The sequence below is a fragment of the Lucilia sericata genome, unplaced genomic scaffold (genome assembly GCF_015586225.1).
Source record: "Lucilia sericata isolate MDLA Ls3-8-SP2 unplaced genomic scaffold, ASM1558622v1 Contig001347F_arrow, whole genome shotgun sequence".
Taxonomy (NCBI): Eukaryota; Metazoa; Arthropoda; class Insecta; order Diptera; family Calliphoridae; genus Lucilia; species Lucilia sericata.
This window is the reverse complement of record NW_023995291.1, coordinates 35,532-53,343: the sequence shown is the minus strand read 5'-3', so window position 1 is coordinate 53,343 and position 17,812 is coordinate 35,532. Positions and strand designations below refer to the sequence as shown.

The window sequence follows — 17,812 nt, the reverse complement described above, 5'->3', positions numbered from 1 at the left end:
GCACACTTTTTGCAAAAAAAGAGAAAAAGAAAAAAATTGCATAAACCTCAAAGAAGTCTGAAAAGGTGAATTTATGGTTTAAAAGTGTATTTTATGAATTTATATCAAAGACAGTTTGTAAAGGAATTATTTCTAATTCAAAGTTTCACAGACCTCAATATGGGAAATTTTGCATTGAACATGCACTACACATTCGACTTCATGGTACAACAACTCGGACTTTTTGCTTCGAGACTTAAACATGTACCTATACAACTTCCAACATCGGTTTTTCAGCATCGGTAAGCATTCGACTGAGAACCACGCTACTGTCTTTAAAATTATGATGGAGAACTTGAACATATGATTTGGACTTTCCTTCAGAGCTTTTAGAAAAGGATTATAATGTTGATCGAATCATTATTAAAACTGGGTATGAGAAGGTCAGTTTATGCAACTTCTTTAAGCCAAAACAACATCCGATCGTTTAAGATCAATCCTGTTATCCATGAAATTATGCGAGAGAACCTAAGGCAATGGAATTTACGAAAACTTGGAAATTTGCAAAACATAATTTGGGAAATTATGCATCCAACATCAGTTGTTTTCTTACATCATACAAAATGTTTTGGTTTGTTGACTTCGCGTTTGAATGAAATTCCCAATAATAATGAAAATCCCTTTAGAGCCAAAGCACATAATGACAGGAAGAAGTTGAAGCTCAAAGAATCGAATAGACAGTTTTCAGCTTTAAAGCTCCTAAACTCATTTATCCGATTAGGTGAACAATTTCCCAACACCAAGAAGTCAAAGGCCAACACTGAGAAGTTCCAGAAGGAATACAGAAGAATCCAAGTGAATATATTTCTCAAAAACTCAGGCAGTTTTTAATGACGAGGAATTAAAAATGGGTTAATGGAGCATTAGATTGTTGGAGTACATCGCTGAGATCTATAGACCTTACATACTTCAAATTGTTATATTGTTCACCGAACATCCTTCTATTTATACTTCTTTTAACATCGGAACATCGGCACCATTGGTCTTTACTTATTCGGAAACCAAGTTGCTAAGGCCATACAATGTCATCTATACGGCAAATTGTCTGTTGAAGGACATAAGATTCTAGGAATAAAAACTTCCAAATTGATGTTCTTTTGTTAATGGTTTAAGAAAGTTTGACTCCCTTGAAGGTACATCAAATGATTTGAAATCGTAACGTTTTATACTGTAAAACTTTCGGTAAACGAAAGTCGTTGACTTCAAAAACTGCAATCGAAGTCTATATAATCTAAATCATTTCTCTAATCATTTCATACAACTCTGTTCTTGCAACTAGGCTTGTTCTCTAGCCGGCTATAGCATAGCTCACTTAGGTCCAGCTATAGGACGCCTTGCAATAAATACCATTTGTGTTCGCACCAATTTATTTCTAAAACAATTGGTCAAAGTTGCCTTCAATCTAATTCTCTGATTGCTCTGATAAATACGTGGATGTTTGTCCAAATCGCTTTTGGACAGACAGGTATTGTCCGTTAGTGTTCTATGACCAGACTTTTTCCGTCTAAACTCATCGAATGCGGGGCTGTGACAAAGATGTAAGGAAGTTTTAAACTTTTGACGTATTTGCTAACACGCTATACATGTCCGTTTCCTATTCATTATATGCCAAATCTTTTTGGTCTCCGTGCAGGTGGGTTCTCTCTCTCATCTTTTATTTGTTCTTGATTGGAGTTTTTCCGCTATCAGGGGTTATTCCTTTATAATACAAATTCAGGGTGAATTTCGCTAGAATTCAAAGTGGTGGTCGCCTTAGCCAAGTTATCAGCTATTAGGTTGCCATATCTCCCCATTTTGAGGAACCCATATGAAGGTAACTAACAAATATCTCTCTATCAAGAGACATACAGCGTTCTTGCACAATTATGGAAGTGGTGCTCACGTTTTCAAGGATCGCTTTACCATCAATAAGTTTAAGGATATTTCCGCTTAATATCCGGTGATACTGAATCTGTTCCGCAGCTACTTTGATAGTCATTACTTCGAACTCAAGAGAACTGCAGAGACTCACATATTGCTCATTTTCGTCAGCTTTAACTAAGTCATTCCTATGAAGTAATGAGAATCCAAATTCTCCTGCAGTTCCACATCGACCTTTTACTTTGGGACTGGATTTTGAACATTACCGGTCCTTAGTCTCTCAGAAATACCACCGAAGCAAGAAACCTTAATGAAATCGCCAACTTAGTGTTATTACAATAGCGGGAAAAGAATTGCTACCGATACCTCTAGTCTAGCGGGACTAAAACTGGTGATGATCAAGTATATCCTCGGTCTTTCCTTGGAATGATTGGACATTGCATTGATCCAGATAATCACATAATCTGGTAGCAGGAGAACAGGTAGCCCACAGGGCAGAGTTTTGGACTTTGTTTTGTACCGGTTATTGGAGAGGTTCCTTCGGGGTGCATGTGGTGACTTGCGGGAAGAGAATGTTGTTTAGCAGACTGATACACCGTGAAGTCTATAATTGTGGATAAGTTCGATGCTGTTGCCTTTTAGTATGGCAATTTCAATTTGAACTTTCCCATGTATTAGGCATTAGACTTCAAAGATATCTATCTCCAAACAGCAGGAATCTTTCTACCGATTAACTGCATTAGGTTTAGGGAAGAAATAGGTTGGAATTTCGTGCCTACAAATACCCAGACAAGCTGCAATAAAACTTTAGTTGCATCTCTGAAATCTCCCTCTTTCTAAGGAGTAATTTACCTCCTAAACTATTTGACTATTAGGTGTATTTCCAAGAAACAACAAGATCTCTAAGCGATACTGAAATCCCAATTCCCAAGTATTTCGCAAACCCAATATATCATTCCATATTCCCACAAAGATCTCACTCCTTTAAATTTCCAACGTTCTAACGACCACAAAACATTCACTTTAAAGTTTGCATTGGTGTGTCTTTCGATCGGTTACAGATCAGTCTGTTTGAGCTGTAAACATAGACACATAAATGAAAGAATATTTTCATTTTCGGATTCATATAAATGATTCAGTTTATTCTGTGGCTGTCTGTCTGTCGATCAGTCGATCGCTATAGACCAACATTTAGTTCTATAAAGTTTCTCACCCCCTGCTCCCTCAATAAACTCTTCGTCTTCTTCGGCATTTAAATGCCGCAATAAAGTTGGCCACAGAAGACAACGTTTAGTTTGTGTGTGAACAGACAGTCTGCCAAGCAGCCAGCCAGCTAGCAAAGCGGTCTTAACGTTTGATCTTGTTATTGTTGTTTGGATTTTAATGCTAGTATAGGGAATAAATGAAATGACTGACGAACAAAACGTTTGTTAGGTTAGGTTGGTTGGTTGGTTGCTTGTCTAGAAGTGCGAGTATGACTAAAATAAAAATGAAAAAAACATTGCGGACGTTTTTAGACTTTTGTTACGATTTTAATTTATTTTTCTTGTACGTTCCAACATTAACACTTCAAATAAATATTAAAAGAAGAACAAACTCGCTAGGTATTCAAAGAGAAAAAGTTTCCAAAAAGGCAACCACTTACAAATTCAACTGAGGGAGTCTCATAGGGGAAGCGCGAGTTCTTTAAATTTTAAAATAATTAAAATTTTTTTCTTAAGTAGTTGTCGTCATTTACACCTGCATAAATCTTTTCATTACGTATTCTTAAAATTTATGTTTAAATTAAAATAAATAATAAAACTGTAAAATTGTATAAAACATATTGACTTAACTAGCACCACCTACGTTAGCAAATTAAAATATTGTTTTTTTTATTTGAATTTTAAATTTACTTCCAATTAGAAAAATATTATATATATTTTTATTATAATACTTTAAATTATAATTTTTAATCAGCTTATGAATATAAAAATTGCATTTATTATCAACAAGATGATGTTTTTTTTTATTTAAATTTATTTTCATAAATATTTTAATGATTCAGAGTTTGACGAAGTTTTTAATCCTCTTAAAAAGAAATCTAGTTGTTGGGCTTGGGATTGGACTTTTATATTTGTTTTTTTTTTACCAAACCTTTGAATGTTAAGGAATTTGAGAAAAAAATATAATTTTAAACTTAATCCGAGATGAAAGAAGAGTTTTATAAATGGCAAAGTTGAAATGTTAATAACCTGTAGCAAAATTCAAAATTGATAAAATTGGTACTTAAACTAAGCACCAAAATACTTGATTCAAGCAAGGATACGTTAAGTAGGAGAAAGCCTTACTTTAATCAAACTTTTCTAGCTCAAAACTTATCCCTAAGTACTATTAAGCTATACTAGATCCCGAATCCAAGATCTAGGATTCGGAATCTATCTTGGGACAAAAAAATACAAATTTTTCTTGCTCATTATACTTGAATGTTTAAGGCAAACCAATTAGGTATGACAAATCGTTTATAGCAAACAAATTTTTTCAAAAGTTTCAACATGTGTGAAGTTAAAGTAAACCTTGCAACACTACAACAATATATAGACAAAAGCAAGCAACAAGTTTTAGTTGGATAACTAACACAAGCATCGGTGGTTCAGTGGTAGAATGCTCGCCTGCCACGCGGGCGGCCCGGGTTCGATTCCCGGCCGATGCAATACAATTTTTTAATAATTTTGAAATTTTTTAATAATTCTTAAATTTTTTTAAAATTCTTAAATTTTTAATAATTTACTAACATAGTTACACCACAATTAAAATCCAACATCTGATCTTCTATCCTCATCCCCGTAACCTTTTCTAGTTTAAGTTCTTAATGAAATATTAAAAACAACTAAAATATAAATCACAACCAATACCTATTGCCTTGACATTAACTTAATTTATGACTTATCTCAAATATTTCTCCGTAAAACTGTTATAAAATTGAGTGTTTATGACTTTAAGTAGATTTCAGATTTCTGTCAATAAGTAGATTATTTTAATCAAAACAAAAAACTAATAAAATCTCATAAATAAGCAGATGAAGCAAACATATCATAAATATAAAGATTTGTATGAGTCTCAGGCAAAGAAAAATATAACAATGAAGATATTTTTCAAATGAAGCAAAATATTCATTGATTTCGAAGGCTTAATATGATTTGATGCTCCATTTTTAGGCAAATAATGCCAATTAAGGTAAGTCGAAATGTTACACCAATAAATTAGCGCAAATTGGGTTAATAAGAGATCAGTATACGGTTTGAATATATTATATGTATATTCTAACAGAAACATTGGAGGTAGGTACGATCTCAGCATGCATTTGAATCACAGAACAACAGACCTAAAGTCTCGAAAGCGATTCTCAAAAATGTGTTGATTCAATGTAAGATTCACGCAGAAAAATTATCGAAAAAGGCTAACTAACTAACTAACTAACTAACTAACTAACTAACTAACTAACTAACTAACTAACTAACTAACTAACTAACTAACTAACTAACTAACTAACTAACTAACTAACTAACTAACTAACTAACTACTAACTAACTAACTAACTACTACTAACTAACTAACTAACTAGCTAACTAACTAACTAACTAACTAACTAACTAACTAACTAACTACTAACTAACTAACTAACTAACTAACTAACTAACTACTAACTAACTACTAACTAACTAACTAACTAACTAACTAACTAACTAACTAACTAACTAACTAACTAACTAACTAACTAACTAACTAACTAACTAACTAACTAACTAACTAACTAACTAACTACTAACTAACTAACTAACTAACTAACTAACTACTAACTAACTAACTAACTAACTAACTAACTAACTACTAACTAACTAACTAACTAACTAACTAACTAACTAACTAACTAACTAACTAACTAACTAACTAACTAACTAACTAACTAACTAACTAACTAACTAACTAACTAACTAACTAACTAACTAACTAACTAACTAACTAACTAACTAACTAACTAACTAACTAACTAACTAACTAACTAACTAACTAACTAACTAACTAACTAACTAACTACTAACTAACTAACTAACTAACTAACTAACTAACTAACTAACTACTAACTAACTAACTAACTAACTAACTAACTAACTACTAACTAACTAACTAACTAACTAACTACTAACTAACTAACTAACTAACTAACTAACTAACTAACTAACTAACTAACTAACTAACTAACTAACTAACTAACTAACTAACTAACTAACTAACTAACTAACTAACTAACTACTAACTACTAACTAACTACTAACTAACTAACTACTAACTACTAACTAACTAACTAACTAACTAACTACTAACTAACTAACTAACTAACTAAACTAACTAACTAACTAACTAACTAACTAACTAACTAACTAACTACTAACTAACTAACTACTAACTAACTAACTAACTAACTAACTAACTAACTAACTAACTAACTAACTAACTAACTAACTAACTAACTAACTAACTAACTAACTAACGAACTACTAACTAACTAACTAACTAACTAACTAACTAACTAAACTAACTAACTAACTAACTAACTACTAACTAACTAACTAACTAACTAACTAACTAACTAACTAACTAACTAACTAACTAACTACTAACTAACTAACTACTAAAAATTACCAAAATATTCTTATGAATGTTTAAAATTTAAGATTCTAGCTTTTTTTTACTTAATTCATATGGGTGGTGTCAGGCCTCTCAATTAAACTCCGCCCATTTGTCTCCCAAATGTTAAAAGATTCTAGCTCCAAAACTTTCCAAGATAAATGAATTTTTGAATTATATTTATATGGGAGGTACCACGCCCCTAAAATCTAGTGCGCCAATTTGCTACCCAGTGGTTCGTGCAAGATTTTAAAATTTTAACTCTAACAGTTTCTCAAATATACTAATTTTTATATTCAATCTTTATGGGAGGTTCCGATGTCATCTTAAGAAAGTCCGCCCATTTTTGTCCTTGTTTTTATGCAAAATTTTAAGATTCTATCTTTAATAGTTTCCCACATATACCAGATGGGGAGGTGCTACGTTGCTGTTGATACTAAAGTGTCACCGAAAAAAAAATTAGGACTCTAGCTGTTAAATTTTCTCAGATATACTAATTTAAGATTTTCTTTATATGAGAGATGCCACGCCTACTATAGCTAGGCTGCCCATTTTAACCCCATGTATTCATATGGATGTCAAAATTGTCCTTAGAAAATTTAAGGACTCTAGCTCTTACAGTTAAAAATTTTAGAGTGATCACAGAATTTGTCGTATTTTTAACGATTTCGATGCCACGCCCCTTTTTTAAATATTAGTTTAATTAAGATGAAATTTAATGTTTCTAAAATATGTACATTAATTATGAAGAAAATTTAAAGCATTATTTATTCTACAAAGTATGTTTTAAAAACATTTAATAACTGTCAATATTACCGTAAAATATTCCTGTAAAATTTCAGTCCATAAATTAATAACAAAAATCTATTTCCTTTTGAAAAACCTCTATCCACATTTAATTATAAATTTCGTTATTAAGACAAAACGTTTAGTAACGCCCCAATATTGTTTTTGTGACATAAAAACACATTGAAATTTTAAACGTTTTACACTTTACCAGAGGATTTTGTTTCTATTCTGGGTCTAAGAGTAAGAGGAAAAAAATATAATTTAAATATATAAATAGACAGACAAACTGACACACATTAAGACAGATAAGTTTATTAATAAATAAATTTTCTTCTAATAAACTTGGAGGCTTTGTTACAGCCAACCAGTAGTCACGATTCTGTTATAACTGAAAAAAAACTAGACACAACCGGCAAACAACAATTATCAAGTTTTAACTGGAAAACCAACACAAGCATCGGTGGTTCAGTGGTAGAATGCTCGCCTGCCACGCGGGCGGCCCGGGTTCGATTCCCGGCCGATGCAATCTACTTTTTTATATTTATTATTTTTATTACTTTTTAATATTTTTATTATTTCTATTTTAATTGAACTGTAAACAAGATTGTTTGGTTATGGAGTCATAAATTAAAATATTACAACATAGACCCCACTAAGGCAAAATATTAATATGGGGGAACTTTAGATGTTGTTTGCTGCAATAGTTTTTGAAAAAAAAAAAAAAAAATGAAATGTGGTCACAAATTAGTCTTCATTATGTCAATAAATCATTTTCCATAACGTTAAGGAGCAGCAAAAACTTAATATTTTAAATAAATTTTTAATCGACTAAATAAAAAACAAGTTAAAAAAGTTGAAATTCATATAAGTTTTCCAGCCACCACGCATAGTGGTTTGCAAACATTTGTTTTTAGTAAATGGTGTGTCGTAGACATATATATTACATGAAAAAAATCACGTTTATATCCTTTTTAGTTTTAGAAGAAAATTTTCAGAAAAAATGTTTGTTATGGAAAAACAACGTAACCCAGTGTTATAGTTTGTAATTTATTTGTCTAGGAATTTATTTAGGTGGGACTAAAAGCTAAAAAAAACATTTTGCAATATAACTATACGATGGATGAAATGTAATAACGGATCTAGTAGGGTTACACGGTGGTACAGAAGAATAAAAGTGGGAAATAAATCTGCAGACTACAATACTCTATAGTCTTTAGATATTACTAGACTAGACTAGACTAGACTAGACTAGACTACTATAGACTAGACTATAGACTAGACTATAGACTAGACTATAGACTAGACTATAGACTAGACTATAGACTAGACTATAGACTAGACCATAGACTAGACTAAAGACTAGACTATAGACTAGACTATAGACTAGACTATAGACTAGACTATAGACTAGACTATAGACTAGACTATAGACTAGACTATAGACTAGACTATAGACTAGACTATAGACTAGACTATAGACTAGACTATAGACCAGACTATAGACTAGACTATAGACTAGACTTTAGACTAGACTATAGACTAGACTATAGACTAGACTATAGACTAGACTATAGACTAGACTATAGACTAGACTATAGACTAGACTATAGACTAGACTATGACTAGACTATAGACTAGACTATAGACTAGACTATAGACTAGACTATAGACTAGACTATAGACTAGACTATAGACTAGACTATAGACTAGACTATAGACTAGACTATAGACTAGACTATAGACTAGACTATAGACTAGACTATAGACTAGACTATAGACTAGACTATAGACTAGACTATAGACTAGACTATACTAGACTATAGATTAGACTATAGACTAGACTAGACTAGATTAGACTAGACTATAGACTAGACTATAGACTAGACTATAGACTAGACTATAGACTAGACTATAGACTAGACTATAGACTAGACTATAGACTAGACTATAGACTAGACTATAGACTATATATAGACTAGACTATAGACTAGACTATAGACTAGACTATAGACTAGACTATAGACTAGACTATAGACTAGACTATAGACTAGACTATAGACTAGACTATAGACTAGACTATAGACTCGACTATAGACTAGTCTATAGACTAGACTATAGACTAGACTATAGACTATAGACTAGACTATAGACTAGATGGATGAAATGTAATAACGGATCTAGTAGGGTTACACGGTGGTACAGAAGAATAAAAGTGGGAATAAATCTGCAGACTACAATACTCTATAGTCTCTAGATATTACTATAGACTAGACTATGGACTAGACTATGGACTAGACTATAGACTAGACTATAGACTAGACTATAGACTACACTATAGACTAGACTATAGACTTCACTATAGACTACAATATAGACTAGACTACAGACTACACTATAGACTAGACTATAGACTAGACTAGACTAGACTATAGACTAGACTATAGACTAGACTATAGACTAGACTATAGACTAGACTATAGACTAGACTATAGACTAGACTATAGACTAGACTATAGACTAGACTATAGACTAGACTATAGACTAGACTATAGACTAGACTATAGACTAGACTATAGACTAGACTATAGACTAGACTATAGACTAGACTATAGACTAGACTATAGACTAGACTATAGACTAGACTAGACTAGACTATAGACTAGACTATAGACTAGACTATAGACTAGACTATAGACTAGACTATAGACTAGACTATAGACTAGACTATAGACTAGACTATAGACTAGACTATAGACTAGACTAGGACTAGACTATAGACTAGACTATAGACTAGGACTAGACTATAGACTAGACTATAGACTAGACTATAGACTAGACTATAGACTAGACTATAGACTAGACTATAGACTAGACTATAGACTAGACTATAGACTAGACTATAGACTAGACTATAGGCTAGACTATAGGCTAGACTATAGCTAGACTATAGACTAGACTAGACTAGACTAGACTATAGACTAGACTATAGACTAGACTATAGACTAGACTATAGACTAGACTATAGACTAGACTATAGACTAGACTAAAAAAAAAAAACTTTTCAAATTTTAATAGACTTCTTATACAATTTAACAAAAATTTCACCTTAACTTTTAAACTTATAAATTTTCCAATATGCGGCAATTGTTCAAATTAATTGAAATCGAATTTATAAACTTCAAATTACTATTAATTTACGATTAGTATTCCCCACAATATTTTGCAGTTTATTACAAACTATATTTAGTTTCGCTCTTTTACAAATAAGTTCCAGAGGTTAATTACGTTCGCTGGTCGAAAAGGTGAATTATTGTCAAAAAGCAAGTAATTTTCAAAATTAACTAACTTTAAGCTAGTATTCATGTCTAAACCAGTCTAAAGTCATATTAAATTAACGAGAATACAAAAAAAAAAGTAGACTTTATACATGAAATCGAAAAGGTGTTTGTGCTAATAACTTTAAACAATTCGTTTTAATACCAATTTAGTTATGGTCACTTAACACCTTAATATTTAAACTAAATACACTGCTGGCCAGCTGGTCGTCAGAGAGACTGGAGTTTAGACTTGGTTGCAATCTGTTAACATTTCTCAATGACTCTATAGTATTCATTGAATGGACCATAAAAAGAAATTAACAGCAACAACTGTAGTCATTATATTTTTGTTAAAGACTCAAGTATAAGCAGACTATAGATAGTTTGGCCATAGTTTGTTAAAGTTGCTTACATATGTATTACAACAAGTTTTGTAGTAAGTTGTTGTTGATGCTGTTGAATGGTTATTAAGTTTGGAAGAGTACCCTATGAAGGAAGATAGTTTTTCTGCGTAAACTAATAGGATGTCTTAGAGAGTAGAGTATTCATAGGATTAAACAGTGATTCTTTTCTGAAGTAAAGCGTATCCTAAAACGAGCGTTCTGAATCGATCGAAACAACTAGCAATCAGACGGGGCAAGGTGTGGACCATAAGGCGGGTAAGATAATGCTTTCCACTTCTAACTAAATAACAGGTATAGCAAGATTTCTGAGTGCATATTCTTGGCATTTTTCCGCCCTATAAACTAGTCCATAAACCAAGCAATAGAATAGTCCATAGACTAGGCACTGCACTAGTTTATAGACTAGTTAAAAGTCTAGTGCATAGACTGCCCAATATACTATTCCATAGTCTGATCAAAGAATAGTCCATAGACTAGGCACTGCACTAGTTTATAGACTAGTCAAAAGTCTAGTCCATAGACTGTCCAATATACAATTCCATGGACTGATCAAAGAATAGTCCATAGACTGATCAAGAGAACAGTCCATAGACTGATCAATAAACTAGGCCATAGACTGGTCAGAATAGACCATAGTCTAGTCCATAGACTGATCAAGTCCCTAGACCAGCAAATAGGCTTGTTCATATACAGGTCAATAGATTCGTTCATAGACCGGTCAATAGTGTGGTCCATAGACTGGCCACAAAATATTCCATAGATAAGTCCATAGATTGATTAAAGTATAGTTCATAGAGTAAACTATGAACTAATCAAACGATCATCTATCGACCAAAAAACTACCGTATGATTCCAATAGGTCGACCTTTATCGGCAACAATATTTTGTCATGTTTTTAATTTGTATATTTCTTACTTAAAGTGTTGGCAACATGTTGTGCTGTTGTGCTTTTCAGTTTAACGCAACGAAAAAGTAATACACAGCAGCAACAACAACTACAACTGGCAAAACTGAACAAAAACAGTCATATTGTTGTTGTTATGTTTCTCGATAATGTGCAACTAATTTGCGTTTAATCATGTTGTGTTTAATTGCCCATCGAAATGTCATATAATCTCCAAGAGTAGTATGCAACATGTTGCACACACACACACTCACCTATATGCAGATGCAATTGTAATTGTACATAAATGAAATTTAATTTGTGTTTTTTGTCAATTTGAATTTTTCATACGTTTTTCTTGAAATATTTATGATGCTAATAACAACAACAGCAACAACAACAGCAACGTTTGCACGATCACAATCATGTAGAAACAATAAAATCAAACAACATTTATTTATTGCCGCAACATATTATGTATTTAACAAGTGTACATTTTGGGTAAGAAATGGTCATACAATGTAAATATATACAATACATCTGTGGCAGCCGCATAACAAGAACAACAACAAAAACACATACAGGTGTAAAACAGTGGCAAATTATTTGATATGTTTATTTTGAAATTACACTCTGTTTTTTCTTGGCTCTGCGATCAAAAGAATGTCAAATATGTAGAAATATTTATGTAGAAAATGTAAACATGATAAAGTTACATACATTTGAAAATGTGCAATTGTTATGTCATGTTATAATTTAATTTTATTTAAAAAATATATTAAAATTTATTTGATGTTAAATGAATAAATATTGATATGAAAAAAATATTTTACTAGACTATAGACTAGACTATAGACTAGGCTAGACTATCTAGACTATAGACTAGACTATAGACTAGACTATAGACTAGACTATAGACTAGACTATAGACTAGACTATAGACTAGACTATAGACTAGACTATAGACTAGACTATAGACTAGACTATAGACTAGACTATAGACTAGACTATAGACTAGACTATAGACTAGACTATAGACTAGACTATAGACTAGACTATAGACTAGACTATAGACTAGACTATAGACTAGACTATAGACTAGACTATAGACTAGACTATAGACTAGACTATAGACTAGACTATAGACTAGACTATAGACTAGACTATAGACTAGACTATAGACTAGACTATAGACTAGACTATAGACTAGACTATAGACTAGACTATAGACTAGACTATAGACTAGACTATAGACTATACTATAGACTAGACTATAGACTAGACTATAGACTAGACTATAGACTAGACTATAGACTAGGACTATAGACTAGACTATAGACTAGACTATAGACTAGACTATAGACTAGACTATAGACTAGACTATAGACTAGACTATAGACTAGACTATAGACTAGACTATAGACTAGACTATAGACTAGACTATAGACTAGACTATAGACTAGACTATAGACTAGACATATAGACTAGACTATAGACTAGACTATAGACTAGACTATAGACTAGACTATAGACTAGACTATAGACTAGACTATAGACTAGACTATAGAACTAGACTATAGACTAGACTATAGACTAGACTATAGACTAGACTATAGACTAGACTATAGACTGGACTATAGACTAGACTATAGACTAGACTATAGACTAGACTATAGACTAGACTATAGACTAGACTATAGACTAGACTATAGACTAGACTATAGACTAGACTATAGACTAGACTATAGACTAGACTATAGACTAGACTATAGACTAGACTATAGACTAGACTATAGACTAGACTATAGACTAGACTATAGACTAGACTATAGACTAGACTATAGACTAGACTATAGACTAGACTATAGACTAGACTATAGACTAGACTATAGACTAGACTATAGACTAGACTATAGACTAGACTATAGACTAGACTATAGACTAGACTATAGACTAGACTATAGACTAGACTATAGACTAGACTATAGACTAGACTATAGACTAGACTATAGACTAGACTATAGACTAGACTATAGACTAGACTATAGACTAGACTATAGACTAGACTATAGACTAGACTATAGACTAGACTATAGACTAGACTATAGACTAGACTATAGACTAGACTATAGACTAGGACTGATGACTAGACTATAGACTGAGAACCTATAGACTAGACTATGAGCTAACTTAGACTAGACTATAGACAGACTATAGACTATGACTATATACTGACTATGACTAACTAGACTAGACTATAGACTAGACTATAGACCAGACTATAGACTAGACTATAGACTAGACTATAGACTAAGACTATAACTAGACTATAGGACGAGACCTATAGACTAGACTGTAGACTAGAACTATAGACTAGACTATAGACCTAAGACTATAGACTAGACGATAGACTAGACTATAGACTAGACTATAGACTAGACTATAGACTAAGACTAGACTAGACTAATAGACTAGACTTATAGACTAGACTAATTAGACTCAGACTATAGACTAAGCTAATAGACTAGACTAATAGACAGACTATAGATCTAGACTATAGACTAAGACTATAGACTAGACTATAGACTAGACTATAGAACAGACTGAAACTAGACTATAGACTAGACTTAATAGACTAGACTATAGACTAGACTATAGACTAGACTATAGACAGACTATAGACTAGACTATAGACTAGACTATAGACTAGACTATAGACTAGACTATAGAACTAGACTATAGACTAGACTATAGACTAGACTTAGACTAGACTAGACTATAGACTAGACTATAGACTAGACTATAGACTAGACTATAGACTAGACTATAGACTAGACTATAGACTAGACTATACTAGACTATAGACTAGACTATAGACTAGACTATAGACTAGACTATAGACTAGACTATAGACTAGACTATAGACTAGACTATAGACTAGACTATAGACTAGACTATAGACTAGACTATAGACTAGACTAGACTAGACTATAGACTAGACTATAGACTAGACTATAGAGACTAGACTATAGACTAGACTATAGACTAGACTATAGACTAGACTATAGACTAGACTATAGACTAGACTATAGACTAGACTATAGACTAGACTATAGACTAGACTATAGACTAGACTATAGACTAGACTATAGACTAGACTATAGACTAGACTATAGACTAGACTATAGACTAGACTATAGACTAGACTATAGACTAGACTATAGACTAAACTACAGACTAAACTATACAATAGAGGCAATAGAGAAGAGTTCATAGACTAAACATTACAATAGAGGCAATAGAGAAGAGTTCATATATTTCTTTCTATAAGAGACTTTAGGCAATATTCAATGACCACATGTATTGATGCCGTACATGTTTCTAAACCCACCACCTTCAGCTCTATTATCCGATCAATATATTGTGTAAGGTGTCAATAGATACATTGTATAGGTTTTCGTTTGAATTTTTTTCCCAATTATTATTTTTTTATCAAATTGACCAAAAACACGTATGTGTTGCAAATTATTGCATGTTCATGATCAGTTCGGCAAATCGTACGTGTTTCTTGTGAAAAAACACAACAGTGTTTTTGTTTTTTTTGTGTTGCACGAGTAGTTATTGGTGTTTTATTTGAAATTTGCATTCGTTCAACGTGTGCAAAATGTAATGCACATAAATATTTATGCTTATGGCGGTGTATAGAACATTCTATTTATTATTAATGTCCAATTTTGAATCTACTCAAACTTGTGCTTTGTGCGATCACCTTAAAAGGTGTTTTTTATTTTTTTGCTTTGGGAATAAATTGTTATTTGTATCTAATAGATAATTTGATCAATCGTTCTTATGAAATTTATTATTTTATGGCAAGTATTGTTAAAATAGAAATTATGGTTTAAGTTTGTCTATTGTATGGAGTATGTTGGTAAACATTATTAGGGGGTTTCACAGTTTGAAAGGAAATGAAAAAGGAAAATAGTTATAAGTGATCTAATGTATAGTTCTATAGTTCCAGTCTATGGTCTAGTTTATAGATAAGTTTACAGTATCATCTATAGTCCAGTCGATTGTCTAATCTATGGTCTAGTCTATAGTCTATATTGCACACAAAGAGAGAGTTAGAGAGTATGAGAACTGATCGCGAGTTTTATACTTACTAATCTATAAAAAATGTTATATTTTACCTTTAAAGGCTTATTATTGTCTTTATCTATAGATGATTTATGATCGCAGCATTTTACAACGTTTACGTTATAAAAAGTAATAAAAATGTCGTTTTGCTCAAGTACAATAAAATGCAGTACATATAGATACATATTTATTGAATTCAAACGATTTAAAAACTATGAAGATTACAACTAGAGATTAAAATTAAATGCGATAAATAATATAAAAAATATAAAAATATATTAGATATAAAAGGTCAATATTAAATTAAAATGTTTCAACGCGTGTACTAATCAAATGCTTAATAACTGGGAGGATCAGTTGTCACATGATATGAAAATTATAATTTTTAAATTGTTATAAAAATAATTATAATAAGACAAATAGTAAATTGTCACGCTATGCAAGGCTTAAGTGTATAATAAGTAGAAGTGGTGAAAAATAAATAATTTTTCGAAAGAACAAAACTGCGAACTTAAAGAATCCCCTTTTCAATTTTATATCTTAAATCAATATAATAAACTTATTGATAACAAAAATGGCTCGATTTTCTGTATAAATAACGTTATAGGTGTCGTAAAGCTCAAGCAATAACATTTTACAAGTCTCTAGTATAATCTCTTAAAAATCCCCACCCCAAGACCCACCACAACATTTACGAACTTTATTAAACAATTTCTTTCAGTGTTACTTCATATTCCACGAACTTCTCTAAATTTACAAACTTACATTGTAACTGATAAACGAGCTGCAATAAAATATCGACAACGAGTACAATAACATTAAATAAATAAACTTCATTACAAAGAGAACTATACGAACAGGAAAATGACTATAAAACGTATTTAAAACATAATTCAAAATCCAATTCAATGAATTAAATTGTTGTTTAAATGACCGACTAACTAAATTGAAGCTGTTAAAAGTAAAGGTATGATTCGTAACAGTAAATAGCGAGGCCCATAAAAGTTAAACCTTAAAGTGATCATTTAGTAAACAAGGAACACAAGTGATTGGTGCAAGTATTGATGTAGTACTTAATTGATAGGATTAGTTAAATATAGAACAAAAGTCTATAGTCTACTTTATAGTATTGTCTATAGTATTGTCTATAGTATTGTCTATAGTCTAGTCTATAGTCTAGTCTATAGTCTAGTCTATAGTCTAGTCTATAGTCTAGTCTATAGTCTAGTCTATAGTCTAGTCTATAGTCTAGTCTATAGTCTAGTCTATAGTCTAGTCTATAGTCTAGTCTATAGTCTAGTCTATAGTCTAGTCTATTATCTATAGTCTAGTCTATAGTCTAGTCTATAGTCCAGTCTATAGTCTAGTCTATAGTCTAGTCTATAGTCTAGTCTATAGTCTAGTCTATAGTCTAGTCTATAGTCTAGTCTATAGTCTAGTCTATAGTCTAGTCTATAGTCTAGTCTATAGTCTAGTCTATAGTCCAGTCTATAGTCTAGTCTATAGTCCAGTCTATAGTCTAGTCTATAGTCTAGTCTATAGTCTAGTCTATAGTCTAGTCTATAGTCTAGTCTATAGTCTAATCTATAGTCTAGTCTAGTCTATAGTCTAGTCTATAGTCTAGTCTATAGACTAGTATATAGTCTAGTCTATAGACTAGTCTATAGTCTAGTCTATAGTCTAGTCTATAGTCTAGTCTATAGTCTAGTCTATAGTCT

The 17,812-nt window shown here is 31.7% G+C and overlaps 2 non-coding genes across 2 annotated transcripts; both read left to right on the top strand.

Moving 5' to 3' along the window:
- The first annotated feature begins 4,520 nt into the window (after window positions 1–4,520).
- Window positions 4,521–4,591, top strand: Trnag-gcc. The gene has a single exon. It is a non-coding gene; the product is annotated as a tRNA-Gly (tRNA).
- A 3,219-nt stretch (window positions 4,592–7,810) lies between these two features.
- On the top strand, window positions 7,811–7,881 carry Trnag-gcc. The gene has a single exon. It is a non-coding gene; the product is annotated as a tRNA-Gly (tRNA).
- Window positions 7,882–17,812: the final 9,931 nt, after the last annotated feature.